The following is a 15,057-nucleotide window of genomic DNA, read 5'->3' as shown; positions in this document are numbered from 1 at the left end:
TGAAAACCATTCTTGTCTGAAAATGTTAAGTTTTGTGGGGTTCCCAGAAGGGGCTGAAACTACAACCACAGAACTGTTCTTAGACATGTGGCTCAGGTCATGGATCCCGAATGTCACAAGAGTGCAATGGTTCATAATAGAATGTGTGCAAAAAGCCTTGGCCCTGCGGCCTCCATCTGGAGCACCTCCAAGACCCATGATTGCTTTCATACTCAATCATCAGAACTGGAACACCTTCCTGAGAGAAGCACGTAAAAAAGTAAGTCTGCATTTTCAATTGACCCTTATAATAATATTCTTGGACTACACCAAGCTGGTTCAGAAACAGCAAAATTCTTTTGACACAGTCAAGCTGAAACAGCATGAAATTCCCTGTCATATATGCTGCTGTATCTGGGGAAACTGAAAGTGGACTACAACTCCATGACCCACTTCTTTGGTAGCCCTCGGAAAGCATGGGAGAGGGCATATGAGAGAAGGGTCCTCCAAAGTCACAAACCCCTACCTTCAGGTGAGAGGATCAGCAAACCCCGGTGCCTAAGCAACTTTGATCGACCACCTCCAAGAAAATGCTGATATTCCATAGACATAGGGGTAGACACAGAAAATCTCCTGACTCATCTGGAATGGAGTGTGGAGCTCCCCAGAGTGGTGGTGACATCAGGAGGACTTCCAGGCGGCCTCCCAGGACAGAAAGAGAGATAGGGCTGTCTCTGTTAAGTGTCACTCTGAATGGACATGGCTGTTCACATAAACACGTTTCTGGGTGGATAAGATTCCATCGACCAGCAAACGGAGATGTTCACTGGTGTTTCTGAGGGCGGTGCCCTTGGAAATCTTGGCAGACGATCCTAACTAGGTTGAGATCTACATTTAATGCCTGATCAAGAGTTTCAGTTATGTTCACTGGGGTATTTGGGCACAAAAGATGCTTTTGGCGTGGAAGTATGGGAAAGGGGGTAGTTGAGCTAAATGAAATGGTTTATTGTTCTTGTTTTGTCCCTGTCTCTATACACATTAGGCTGTACACTCTTCCACAGTCACACTGCAGTCACGTCTGCAACACTGGGCGGCTCCTCTACTCCCCACCGAGGCTTCTGACACACACCCAACCCAGACCCTAAAGGCAACATTTTAGGTAATGACATGGAATGTCAACGGTCTTCTGGACTGGATCAAGGAAATAGCAATTCTCCACTATGCCAAGGAAACCCACCTGACTGTATTATTACTGCAAGAGATGTACTGGGAACCCAATGTTCTTTCCTGGGAAGATGTGGCTATTACTCAGCCTTCCACATGGGCTACACCAGAGGATCTAGAGGGGTAGCCATCCTCTTCCATAATAATTTCCCCCTAGTGGTAACAAAGAGCTGCCTGGATCCCTAGGGCTGCTATGTGGTGATCAAGGGCATGATGGAGGTGAAACAACGCAATCTCCTGAGTGTCTAGTCTTTACTGCCTCAGCTACTCACACAAATTCTTGGGGTGCTCACAGGCATTCTTATGGGCTTCCCTCATGTGACCACAATCATAGGAAGGAACATTAATGCATCACCTCATCCTGAGGTGGACTTTTGAGCCCCGCCTGCAGGACACCGGCTGCAGGGAGCACAGCATCTTGAGTCCTTGATGGACTCCCTGGGCCTGTACGATACATGGAGGTTCAGGCATGTGGAGGGCAGGGAATACACACACATTTCTGCATCAGCCGAGACCCTCTCATGCATAGATCTAATGTGCCAGCTAACAATATGCACCATACGATAGTGGCTAGCAGACTCCCCAGAGGTATTTCTGATCATGCCCGGGTAGTCCTCCATCTTTAGGCAGTCAATCTATCTAGGTGTCAGATATGACAGCTTAATGCATGGTGAGCCATGGACATACAATTACTGGAACACATTCATAGAGAACTCCAATTGCACTTCGAGATGACCTCCAGCTCGATCACTTCAGAAGGCTTACTTCAGACAGCTAGCAGGGCCATGATTAGGGTAATTGCCAAGTCATACCTTCAACAGGAAGAGAAGACCAAGTATAGTCAGATCACTAAACTGGAAACTCAAATACCAAGGCTAGAGAAACAGTGCCCTACAGGGACTCCTCAGCGCCTGCCTTGACAACTTGAGGTAGATAGAGCCTCGCTATAACACTTGGCACTAGATGAGGCCCACCAGTGTTGGAGAGCTTCCACAAAATGTGTACACAAGCATGGGGATAAAAATGGGACGCTCCTCTACTGGATAACTGCTAGAAAGATGGGGTCCAGATAATACCTGGCATCACAATTTTGGCAGGGTGCTATGTCACCACTGCTGAGGAAATATCAGAATCATTTGCCACTTATTATCAGGAGCTATACAATTCTCACCCCGGTTAGAATGAGAATGAGTCAGCCCCCTACTCATGGAAATACTTTTATCCCAGATCACAAACCTCCAAAGAACTGACCTTGAAAATTTCATCAAAAAGGAAGCCCATACATGACCTGAATGTGAGACCCCAGGATCTGATGGGATTCCACTAGAACAATATTGCATCTGTCAAAGCATGCTTACACATCACCTGTTGAAACTCTACTTTGAAGCAGCATAAATGGGCTCCTTTCCCACAGAGTTAGATGTGGCCATCATAGTGGTTCTTCCCAAAATGGGTCAGGTTGCAAATAACAGCACCTTCTACAGGTCCATTTCAACGATTAACACAAAGCTGAAGATTTTTGCCAAATACCTGCCAAAAAGGTTTCAGTGAGTTCTAGAGGCACTTATTCACACCGACGAATGTGGCTTTATGCTCAACTGTTATACTCACCATTGTATCAGACGTGTTAATGTGGCATTGCCTCGCCATTGGGACATGACTGATCCTTGTGCGCTTCCCTTAGATGACTTTGAGAAAACGTTTGACACAGTGGATTGATCTTACCTAGACCAGGCCCTTCATTGCATGGGATTTGGCCCGACCTACCGCTGATATGTTCAACGCTTATATTAGAAGCCCTCTGCCCATGTCCTAGTCAAAGGTGCCCTCTCTAGCCACAACTCCAGCCCAAAGGGGAGCAAAACAGGGCTGCCCACTCTACCTCCTCCTCTGCTTGCTGGTGATCAAACCCCTGGCCAGATTGAATTCCTGCGATGCTCAGGTGCATGGTTGCCAATGGCAGGAGGGAACTGAGGACAGGATAGCCTTATAGTCTGATGACACTCTTTTTTCTAGCTCACCCGCAAACGTCAGGTCTCCGAGTCTTTCATATTCTGCAGGTCTTCGATGAAACCTCTGGCCTCCATGCAAATTATTGTGACTCTCTATTTGTTACACTGAAAGGTGACGTAGAAGCAGTGAATTGGCAGAATACTACCCCTACATAGCATTTAAGCTTTAAATACCTGGGGCTCCTTATATCGACAGTGCTGGAACTCACTCTTAGCTTTAACCTCACTCCCCTGCTTACAGATGAAAAAACTATTTACAGAACTGGGCCAAACATCCGCTAAACATATTGGGAAGGGTAGCTGGATTTAAAATGATGGTACTCCCAAGATACTTATACACACTGCAAAACTCCCAATCCTCAATGTGTAGTTTACCTAAATCAACGCACTAATTTGTACTTTCGTCTTGAGAGGTTGATTCCCTTCGCATTGGTTTGGGGTGAATGCACATATTTGACTTATGATCGAAGGTTGGCGGAAGTGCAGTTATATTACTGGGCCCTACAGCTCCTGGTCGTCAATGATTGGATGACTGGAGTGAGGCAGCGTATTGCACAGAGCCGGCCATACTGGGTATGGACAATGTCCCATCCCTGCCCACACTCTGAAGATTACAAAGGTGGTATACTTGTGTTTGCGTACCACATTTTGATTTACAGGGTGGGAAAGGGGTTGACACGACAAACACAGCTATGGAATGACCACTGGCTGAGTCATGTGTCTCAGTTAGAGAGATGTGACCACTGGAATAGATTAGAGATCATGACCCTTGGGGATGTGTGGAGCAGAGCACACATAAAACCTTTCTCTGAACTACAAACTCACTTTCAGTTATGACACACCCATTTCCGCAAGTACCTGCAAATAAGGAATTTACTGGCCAGACACTTCTCTTTACTATATGCCAGAAGACAACACCCTGTAGGCACAGCTGTTGATGGGCAGCCAGGGCTGTGGCTGAGTGTGCAAGACAGCCGCGACCGCTGCAGGTAAGAGCGGTGGGGCCAGGTGAGGGGGGATTTCAAGAGACGACCATGAGGGGAAATTAATTATTTATTTAATTTTCCCTCATGGTCATCTCTCAAACTCCCCCCTCACCTGGCCCCACCGCTCTTACCTGCAGCAGCCGCAGCTGGTCTAAGATATATTACTCTGTTATAAACAGTGCACCAAATAAGTTTGGGGCACAATAGGGAATAATGGGTAGGTACCCTTAACGACTCGGACTGGAAGGAGACATGCATGTCCCCCTGGGAAATTGTGAAATCCTTTAGGATATGACTCATCAAACTGCGTTATTATTACGCAACATACATCACACCATGCTGCTTCTGGCACACTGTTTGGATCCTCGCACTCCTGTGCTTTTGATGTGCTCACCAGAATGTAAATCTTTTTCTTATGACTTGTTTATGCCCCAGCATTGCGCCATACTGGAACATGGCTGCTAGAATGCTCTCAAAGGTGTTGGGCAGACAAGCAGACTTAACCCCAGAGTTGTGCTTCGGGGGGATCTTGGATGATATAGGAGGGAAAAAGAGTGCAAGGCATGCAGATGGGTATGACAAATGTGTTGGTCAAACAAGACATTGAGTAAATGGAAATCCCCAAACCCACCTACGATTGCAGAATGGTGATTAGCAATGGACTGGTGCGTGAAGTAGGAAGAATCGATTCACAAGGCCAGAGGTTACCCTAGGAAACACATCCATGTGTAGGGGAAGTGGTGGGAATACTATGGGCTGACAAGCAATGCTGATTCTCTTGTGCATGTACTGGAAGATCCGTAAGGGACTGCTCAGAGAGGAGGGGAGAGAGAGGTGTCTGGTGAGAGGAAAAGATTGATTTGTTCTGCCTTGTTTAAATTAAATTAAAAAAATTGGGTTATGAAAAAAAAAATCATATGTGGAGAATTCTCTAATAGTCGTGAACAGTCTTTTTTTTCTTTCTGAGCCTTTTAAGATTGTTTCTGTGAGAAGAAGCACAGCGCCTTGTTAAATGGTGAAGGACAGAGTGATTCTCAGCTTAGCTCAGCAACACTGTTGAATGCCTGTATGAGGATGAAGGTGCTGAAAGCTGTTTAGGATGTCAGGATAATCTGGGAAAGAATGAATTGACCAAAAAGCTGAAACTCTCCATAGCTCCGTTCTGGTGCAAGATCATAAACAGCTCCTTGAGAACTGGCGTCATACCTGAATGCCTCAAAGTCGACCAAGCCACGCCATTGCTGAAAAAACCAGGCCTTGACACCAATGATCTGAACAACTTCAGACCCGTTTCCAATCTCCCCCTCCTATCCAAACTCCTCGAAAGGTGCGTTCTCCTACAACTGACTCAGCACATGGACAGCATCAACCTTCTAGATCCCCACCAATCGGGCTTCAGAAAAAGCTATAGCACCAAGCCTGCGATCCTTAACATCGTGGACGATATCCACAAATCTCTAGATACCGACCAATGTTGCCTCCTCACTCTTCTGGACCTATCAGCAGCCTTTGACACGGTTGATCACCATCTACTCATCAAGGCTCTTCAAGAAAGAGGTGGTCCTACACTGGTTCTCCTCCTTCTTACACAACCGCTCCCAAATGATAAAAATCTAAAACTTTATGTCCAACCTACACTCCAAGGTGTCCTCCAAGGTTCGGTGTTCTCCTTACAACTGTTCAACATTTACATGGAACCCCTCACCACCATACTCAAAAAAGCTAACATCCCCTTCCACCTATATGCAGATGACACCCAGATCTATCTGAAAGCCTCCTCCATTGATGACATTCAGAGACTCAACGACACTCTAAGAGAAGGTCAACACTGGCTTTCACTAAACCACCTGAAACTCAACCAAGACAAAACAGAAATCCTCCTCACCTCCAACAACCCTCATATCGAAGAATGGCTAAAAGCAATTGACGCTCTCAATGGCAATCTCATGCTGGCTAACTCTGTAAAATCATTAGGAATCACCCTAGACCCAAAACTTGACATGGCCAAACACATTAAGAACTCCACAAAGAGCGCCTTTCCTCAATCTGAAGCTACTTAACACAATAAAACCCTTCATCCTGCCCAAGGACCTCAAACAAGCCACTCAATCACTGGTGCTATCCAGGCTCGACTATGGGAATGCAGTCCTCACTGGTACAGCAAAATCCGACCTAGCTCCCCTCAAAATAACTCTCAAGGCAGCAGCCAGAATGGTCACCGGAGTTAAGAAATACGATCACATCTCACCCGCACTCAGAGAACTAAAATGGATCCCAGTTGACGTGCGTGCCAGCTTCAGAACTGCCTGCCTCACACACAAAGCCCTGCACACAGGGAAATCTGACTACCTGGCCCCCAAACTCAAGAGGGCCGGTCAGACAAGGAACCTCAAGAGCTTGAATACCCTACTACTCATCTCTACGAAAACACGCAAACAAAAAAAACACTGCACAGTCCTTCTCCGGAAACGCGCCCAAAATCTGTACCTCCATCCCAGCTGATATCAGGACTATCCCGTCCTTTGCAAAATTAAAAAAACACCTAGGAGACCTCTTCCTCAACCGCTCCCTCCTGAACCGATAGCCGCCGCCAAAGCGCACAAACCTGCACTCCGCAGCACCCTGACACTGCATCATTAAGACCTAACTCCTCCTCGCTCCCCGACCCTTGCCTTGTTCCTCCCTCCCTGAAAGAGGTTCAACCCAAGACAGCGGGGACTCAACGAGGTTACCTCAGGACTTCCTTACCTTAATGTTGCACAGCACACTGGGACTTCCGAACCAATATGTATACTACTGCTCTATTGTGTGACTCTTGCATTAAAACTGTTGTAAAGCACTCTGATACCCTTGGGTCCAGCCAACGCTATATAAAACTCCTTAATAAAATAAAATAATAATAAATAAATAAAATAAATGAACTGCTGCTGTCAAATGTGATCATCTTGTTGGCTCTGTGAGGAAACCAAGTAAGTGGAGATACTTTTACATGTAACTCATCAAGTGTTTGTCTTTTAATCGTTTCTTATAATGCCTTTAGTTATCTTCTATATTGCAATATTTTTGTCTCTCCAGAGACTGACTAATTCTTGATTTTAACTTTATTTCCTCTCAAACTGTTGTTCCCGTGGTTGATTTGGTTACATTATTGTCCCTATTTGCATCTGATTCACTGTTTGAATATTCTTGTAAGAAGGGTGCACCTGTTATAATTATTCAAGAATGCATAACCATGCATTTGAACTACATCGTTTGTAGAATTTTTATCTTGGAACATGTTTTGTAGAATGTTTAGTTTTCAAAAATATCAGTTGCTTACCATACATTAGTGTAAGAATTAATTTACAGGTTGTATTTGACGACACCATTTCTTTTTGGTATGCACTGCGCTTTTATCTCTTCATTCTTTACACTATGTTATATCTCACTGTTACTGTTCACGATGTAAGCCTATGTAGCAAGGCTTGATGAGGAATGTTCATGGTGTTGCTGGGTGACGCTCTGTCAGAGTGTTCTATGTTTTGAATACTGCGGAGACGTTTTATCGAGGTGGATGTTTCTTGTCTGGTCTGTTGCCTCCGCTGTGTAGATTTAACGAATAAACTTCAACAAGCTGCCCCTGCCTGGCTTTTCACTACAATTTGATTGGCGACGAGGATGGGAGAATGTGTTAGATGGGCAAAATGTTCAAATGTTAACATACAAGGTTCCATCGAGAGTATGCTTTGGTTTTATAGAACGACTCCCCACTCCACGGCTAAGATTTCTCCTTTTGGGCTTTTAAGGGGACGCAAGGCTAATACATGCTTTAGACCAGGATGGATGAACAAATGGACCAAATCGATACATGACATGAATAGCCTTATGGATATAGGGAAGAAAAATGTTCATGATGCTCAATTTAGGCAAAAGCAGTGGTATGATGAGAAGAATTCTACTAAGTTGGTAGAAGTGCATGTGGGGGATTTTATTAGAATCAAATCTTCTACTCATGTAAAAAAAGGGGAGAGTAGGTTTGGACCACCTGTCCGTGTCACCCATATTGGTAAAAATGCTGTTCAAGTTGAAGGGGGAAATTGGTGGAATGTAGGTAAGATTGTTAAGGTTAGAGAAACTTCTGGTGACACCGGGATTGGTGGTAAATGCATTGAGTCTTCTTCTCGTAAAACTGCGGATGCTCATTTTTCTTCTCGTAAAACTGCTGATATTCGTTCTTCTCTAAGAAGGAGCACTAGGACGAGAAGAACTCCCAAACGTTTTTGTGATTGAATTAGTGTGCCAGTTTATATGCTTTCCTGTGTTTATGTTTTGTTTAGCTTCTATATTCTTTTCAACTGCTATGTGTTTTTTTTCCTTTTTTGTTTTTTTTTGAAAATGAGAAAGGGGGATATGTTATATCTCACTGTTACTGTTCACGATGTAAGCCTATGTAGCAAGGCTTGATGAGGAATGTTCATGGTGTTGCTGGGTGACGCTCTGTCAGAGTGTTCTATGTTTTGAATACTGCGGAGACGTTTTATCGAGGTGGATGTTTCTTGTCTGGTCTGTTGCCTCCGCTGTGTAGATTTAACGAATAAACTTCGTTCAACAAGCTGCCCCTGCCTGGCTTTTCACTACACACTTATAAGAGTATTTCATTTAAAAGTTGAATTTTGTCACTTCAAAACTGTTTAAATTATTCATGTATTAAGACTCCAACTTCATCACAGGTGTCAGGTTACATATTTAGAGTGGATATTTCAATGAATGCACTCACTGTCACAAGTACTAGACCTGTTACAGGAAGTAGGCGTCGTGTATTTAAAAATGGTTTAGGATCCAGCACTTTGTTGATTAGGGCCCACAAACGTGTGATACGTGCAGTTGTGTTTTTTCTTTTTCACTGAGCCAAAAAGCAACAATTTGGCATAGTTTCATTATGGTGTAGCACCAGTAGCGGTCCGTGGAGGGAGGTCCGTGGGGCGGTGAGACGGGGCGGGGAAATGTAAACACCGGAATATGGATGAACGGAGGTAAGTACACATTTAAATAAATAAAACGAATTTCGTTGCGCGCGCTGCATCGCATTTTGCGATGGAGCGCGCGCAAAGGAGTTTGTTTTATTAATTTAAATGTGTACTTTCCTCCGTTCATCCATATTCCGGTGTTTACATTTCCCCACCCTGCCCATCCCCCGCCCCGCCTCACCGCCCCACGGAACTCCCTCCACGGACCGCTACTGTGTAGCACGTAAAACATTCTCCAGTGATCGGGAGGAACTAAGATGAACTGTGCACTATAAAGCAGGAATTGGGAACCTCTGAAGATGCCGGTTATTAAAAGCCTCTCCCAATGCGTTTATTTTGAGAAAAAGCTTGAGCTCACAGTTCTTGTTACAAGGATCACATTGTTCTACATTTATATTTACACACGCACATGGCTTTATTTCTGAGAGTTATTTCGTCTTTGAAATTTACAAAACGCAAACGTGCACTGGAAAGTGATTTATTCATGCATAATATGAGGGCGGTGTTGTCTAACATTACGCATGAGGATCTATTTACCATGGGTGTGAACAGCACATACCGGGGGCCATATTTATCATAGCCTTGCATTACCCTTGCGTCATGCAGGGTAATGCCAGGGCAACACAACACTACAGTCAGATTTCCCAAGCAACGCAAGGTCGCCTTGCATGGCCCTGCAGTGCTTGGTAGACAGGGAGTAAGGAGAGGCAGCACAAGTTGCTGCCTTGCGTTACTCTGCCCTAGGAGGCGTTCTGTGGGTGTTCCCATGCAGCCACCCATGGATTTTGGCACATTCCCAGGTCTACCATAAGTGGTAGACCTGGCAATGCGGCAAAATGCTGCGCCATTTCAGCGAAGGTGTAATGAGGAGAAATATCTTTATTTCTCCTTGTTTTCTCTCTTTCTATGGGTGTGTATTCTGCAGCATATGTAGAAAAAGGAATATGCCTCAGAGGTTTGTTTTTATGTAGCAAGGTACTCTTTCCTACACAAAAGCAATCCTGACTGCAACGCGCATTGGCACAAGGAAGCATATTGTGCTTCAGTGCAAGGAAAGCGCAGCAATGTGCCTTATAATGTTAAATATAGTGCATTCCTACCCTCTCCCTTTCGCACAGTGCAGGAAAGTGCCTTGCTGCCTTACGTTGCATGAAAGTTTGGTAAAGCAGGGCCCAGGTTTTCTGCTTACACTATCATGGCTCGGGATGCACTCTCTCTCTAGCCATGCCTTTGTGCCGCTCCCTTCCTTTTCGAATTTGCTAGAACCTATCCTCCTTTTACTATAATTGTTTTCACCCACTCGTTCACTCATGCTATGCCCATGCTAAGACCCTGAGATAAAATAGGAATTCGGAAATAGCCTTTTGAACTATGAACTCTTTGAATAGTATTCCATAAACGTCAGAATTGCATTAGCTTGACTATGCAAAATGTGCCAAGTTTGTCAAACAATGCTAGTAAGAGGCAAAAAAAGATAACAGGAAATCTTTATGAAAAATGTGGTGTAATCATAATTCTGATTTTCATAATAAATTTGTGATTTGCGTAGAAACTTTCCATAAATATTTGTATGCTGCATAATGTGGAAATTCAAATGTTGTGATAGTTAAAGTTTGTGATACAAGAATCTGGTATTGAAAAATTGTTCCAAATATAATTTTTGAGTTTTATTATGTATTTCTGCGAGATGTTTTTGCTAGAAATAAAATAAAATTACAATATAAAAATTGTGAATTCAAAAATTGACACTCGAACACCCATGCAACACTTAGCAAATCTAAGCCTATGTATGCAAGAACGATACTTGGTGTTCCACATATGGTACACCCTCGCAACATTACTTTGGGGTTTGCATACTGAGGGGAAAAAAACAAAAAATACAAAACAACACAAAAGGAACTCAAACAAAAAAAGACATTTTTTTTCTTTAAAAAATAATGCATTCGTAGACTGTTAACTCCAAAGGAAACATGCATCTGGCTTGTTCCCCGGTGTCACTCATAAACAATTTATTAATTTACAAAATGTAACACTAACTACTTGTATCTCCTTTCTCCCTGCTGTAACAGACTCCTATTAAGCGGGCTACTCAATACTGCAGTGGCGGTTTTATCTTCCCCGCACAATAGAGCCACAGAGGTCTTTTTTTTTCCTTTCAATTCAACCTCGGCACTGGTTGGGCGAACGGAAAACATAATTGATTTTTTCTAATGATGCTTCTCTGGGAGCAGATCGGGTTCGCATTTGCTACCAACTGCAGTTTAATTTATAAGGTCGCAACTGAAAATTATACACTTAGTGGATTATAGGCTCTAACTTCCAGACAGGCAGATCCTTACAGACCGCCGCGGTCTGGGATCCGCGGAGGACAGAAGAACAGTGTATGGGCATGGATTCTGCAACAGTGGGCACTTTAAAAGCTGGTGGCTAGTGGGGGTGGTCACTTCTTCTGAAGGGTCATTGGATCTGAAAACACTTTACAGTAAGTACATTGTGGTTCATGCTCTAAACCAATTGGTACTCCTGTCACTTCTCTACCGACATCACCTTGTAGAATGGTTCATAACAGATTATTTATCTTGTACTAACTCACTAATGACCCTCCTCCCAACATTCTTTTTTATACCAAGCACTGAAACTGCGGTATGCGCTGCTTAAGTAACCAGAGACAGAGATTTCATCATATCCCCATCACTCCACCAACAAATTATCGAATACCACTAAGTCCTCATTAATATGGGGTATGCCCTTCATCTCAAACACAAAATAAAATACAGTTTTAGCCATCCGCTAGTGAAATTATGATCGGCATCTTATTTAAAAATATTTCTTTCATAGCTGGCTTCTGATATCAAAAACATAATTAACTCATTGCACTGAACAGACACGATTCCATGGGTGCTTTTGGTGCATTTGTACTTTTGAAGAAAGCAGTGGCAGACCTACATTTTGACTCAGAAATTAATTACTAAACCTTTGTTTTTTCCACACAAAGGATTCAGTAAGATTTCCAAATCCACACAAGGGGGAATTTGCACCGTCTTGCGTGACTTTTTAAAGAAATGTAACACAACTCAGCAGTTTGAGCTGCATCGCATTTCATAGTGGTAGACATTCCATGAGTGGAGCATTGTCGTTCTCATGCATCCACCCATGGACACAATCCCAAATTTACTGAAGTTAGTAAACATGAGATTGTGTCAAAATGGTACACCGCATCGACCATGGCATAACATGGAGAAATATGTTTGTTTCCTCTTTTAATGATTGCTGTGATCTGCAGCACACATGGAAAGATTGAATTGACCCGATTACGATGCGGTTAGGAAAGCATTTCCACCAAATCGGTTTGTGAATGGTTTCCGACTGACTTGGATAGACCAAGTATGATGCATCCGGATACCTCCAGATACGATTTGTTTGGACTCCCTTTGACTTCAATTGGAGCCTATGTTCCGACCAAATGAAAGGGCTTCCATTGAAGAAAGAGGTGACTGCGGAAAATTGGGCACTCTGTGGCAGCCACCACCTGGTGCCTGCCACACTGTGCATGGCTGGTAAGGGGAGACCCATGGGTACCCCCACGGGCCTGGTTGGGAAGGCTCCAGGTGCACGGGGGCCCGCTATCGGTCTCCAAGGTCTGATTCCGATTGCCAATTTAAGTCGGACAACACTATTCAGAAATGCTGTCCAAATCCAGCATCATACTCGATCGTTTGGAAATGCGGCCCATAGAGATGTACGATTCTGCTCTGTATGGCTCGATCATTCCAAATGCCGTCGGGTTAGGATTAGGATATTTCTGTATGGCTCGATCATTCCAAATGCCGTCGGGTTCGGATTAGGATATTTCTAACGCCCAACTCACATCGTACTCGGTTGGTTGGAACAGAGCAAATTCCTTCAGGAGTCCTTCCTAAACACATTGCAATCTGGCCCTTAGTATTGGTCTGTGCAGGAAAGAATGCCTTCTGCACAAAAACAATCCTGGCTGTAACACAGGCCCCCTTGCAGCATGGTGCAAGAGTGCCTGGGTTTGTGGTAAACGGTATTTACACAGTGTACCAGCGCTAGGAGGGAGCAGAAAAGCACCAAATTTTAGTAGGTATGGTGCATTTCTACTCTCTCTATTTCATTAAAAGCAGCAGCTTTGGTTGATGGCCAGTGTTGAATGAAACATTAGTAAATATGCTTTTAACTGTCAAACGACAAATCCAATTCTAACTTTTCCAGACCTCTGTCACAAAACATCTTCAGGAATACGGTGACCAAAAACATCATCCATCCTGATTAGCAGTGCTGGTTCAGTTATAAAACACAAAATGGAACATCTCCTGCTAACCTGTGACAAGGACATCCATCAAACTACATGAAGGGAAAACAGCTGTTTTCATACTCCTTGATCTCTCAAAAGCATACGGTATGATGGGCAACCCCACTCTAGTAAAACATATTTAAAAGAGGACGGATGTAACAGACACTGCCTTGAAATGGATTCAATCCTTCCTATGAGATCGCCGCCAACCAATACAAACTGGATTTATGGCTTCATCCACAAGTAAGATGAAAAGTAGCATACAATAATGCTTGTTTTTATCGCCATCATAGTTCTACTTGAACATGATCCTATTTAAATAGGTAACTACTAGTTCCATTTTTACATGAAACGTGGATTATAAACTCTGACTTTCCAAAGAAGCTCATGGACAGATTGCATAGAGAAAGAAATCAGGGTGTCACCCTAATAATCATCCCCAGGAAACAAACCCATATGATATTGAGATCGAAATCACTCCACTGTCTCCTGATAGAATCAATAATTAACCATGACATTTTATCTGGAAACTTTCTTCCTAGCTAAATTAATTTGGTCAGCTAAATCTAAAATGATTCAACAAAGACGTTTCAACCTAAAATATGAACAGAAGTACCTAGGAGTTAAAGTTGACCTCCAGCGGCCGCATCAGGTACAGTTTCACCAAGGACCTGCTTCTCCATCTTCCACTTAAACAACACCAGCTCATGGATCTCTGCCCCAGTCCAGCCAACACCTCCCACCACAGCTGGAGCAAAGTCTCAAAGGACACATGGATCAAAGCGCTCAACTCCACTCACCCCATCTCCCCAACAACGTAAAGCAGAACATCAGAAACTTCAATAATTAGATAAGCAACTGTGCCGACAGTGTCGCTCCCATAGACAACAACACTTACAGAAGGTCCACCAAGCAGGCTAGTGGGTACACTGTAAACCTCAGAACTGCTAAATGACACTGTAAATAACTGGAAAAAAGATGGTGCACCAGCAAGGACATGACCAACAAGACCGCCTTCAAGACAGCTCTCAACCTTTATCACAGGCAGTGGAGAGCATCGAACAAAAAGGCCTTAGCCTCATGGATAGAATAAAGCTTTATTAACAGCAAGGAACTCTTCAACATTGTCACAGACTTCTCCAAGCTTCAGCTGCAACAAACAACAATACCCCTTACATGAACTCTGCGACAATCTTGCAAACTTTCCCACAACAAGATAGCCAACACCTACAGAAATTTCAAATTCCATCCCAAGGCCATGACTTCTTCAAACAACACAACAACCCTGCTACCACCACAGACGTCTGACTTACCAAATGGAGCCAGCTTGCCCCACAGGACACCACTTCCATCATCAACTAGGTCACCTCAGGGGCCATAACCGACCCATGCCGTCACCACATCTTCAACCTAGGTGAAGCCAGCATCAGCCATGTACTCACTACCATGTTCAACATCTCAATTGCCATGGCCACCTTCCCCGATGACTGAAAAAATGCAAAAGTGAACACCTACTGCTGCAGTACAAATGGGGA

This window comes from Triturus cristatus, chromosome 7 (genome assembly GCF_964204655.1).
Source record: "Triturus cristatus chromosome 7, aTriCri1.1, whole genome shotgun sequence".
NCBI classification, from domain to species: Eukaryota; Metazoa; Chordata; class Amphibia; order Caudata; family Salamandridae; genus Triturus; species Triturus cristatus.
Note: the sequence above shows the minus strand (reverse complement) of the source record.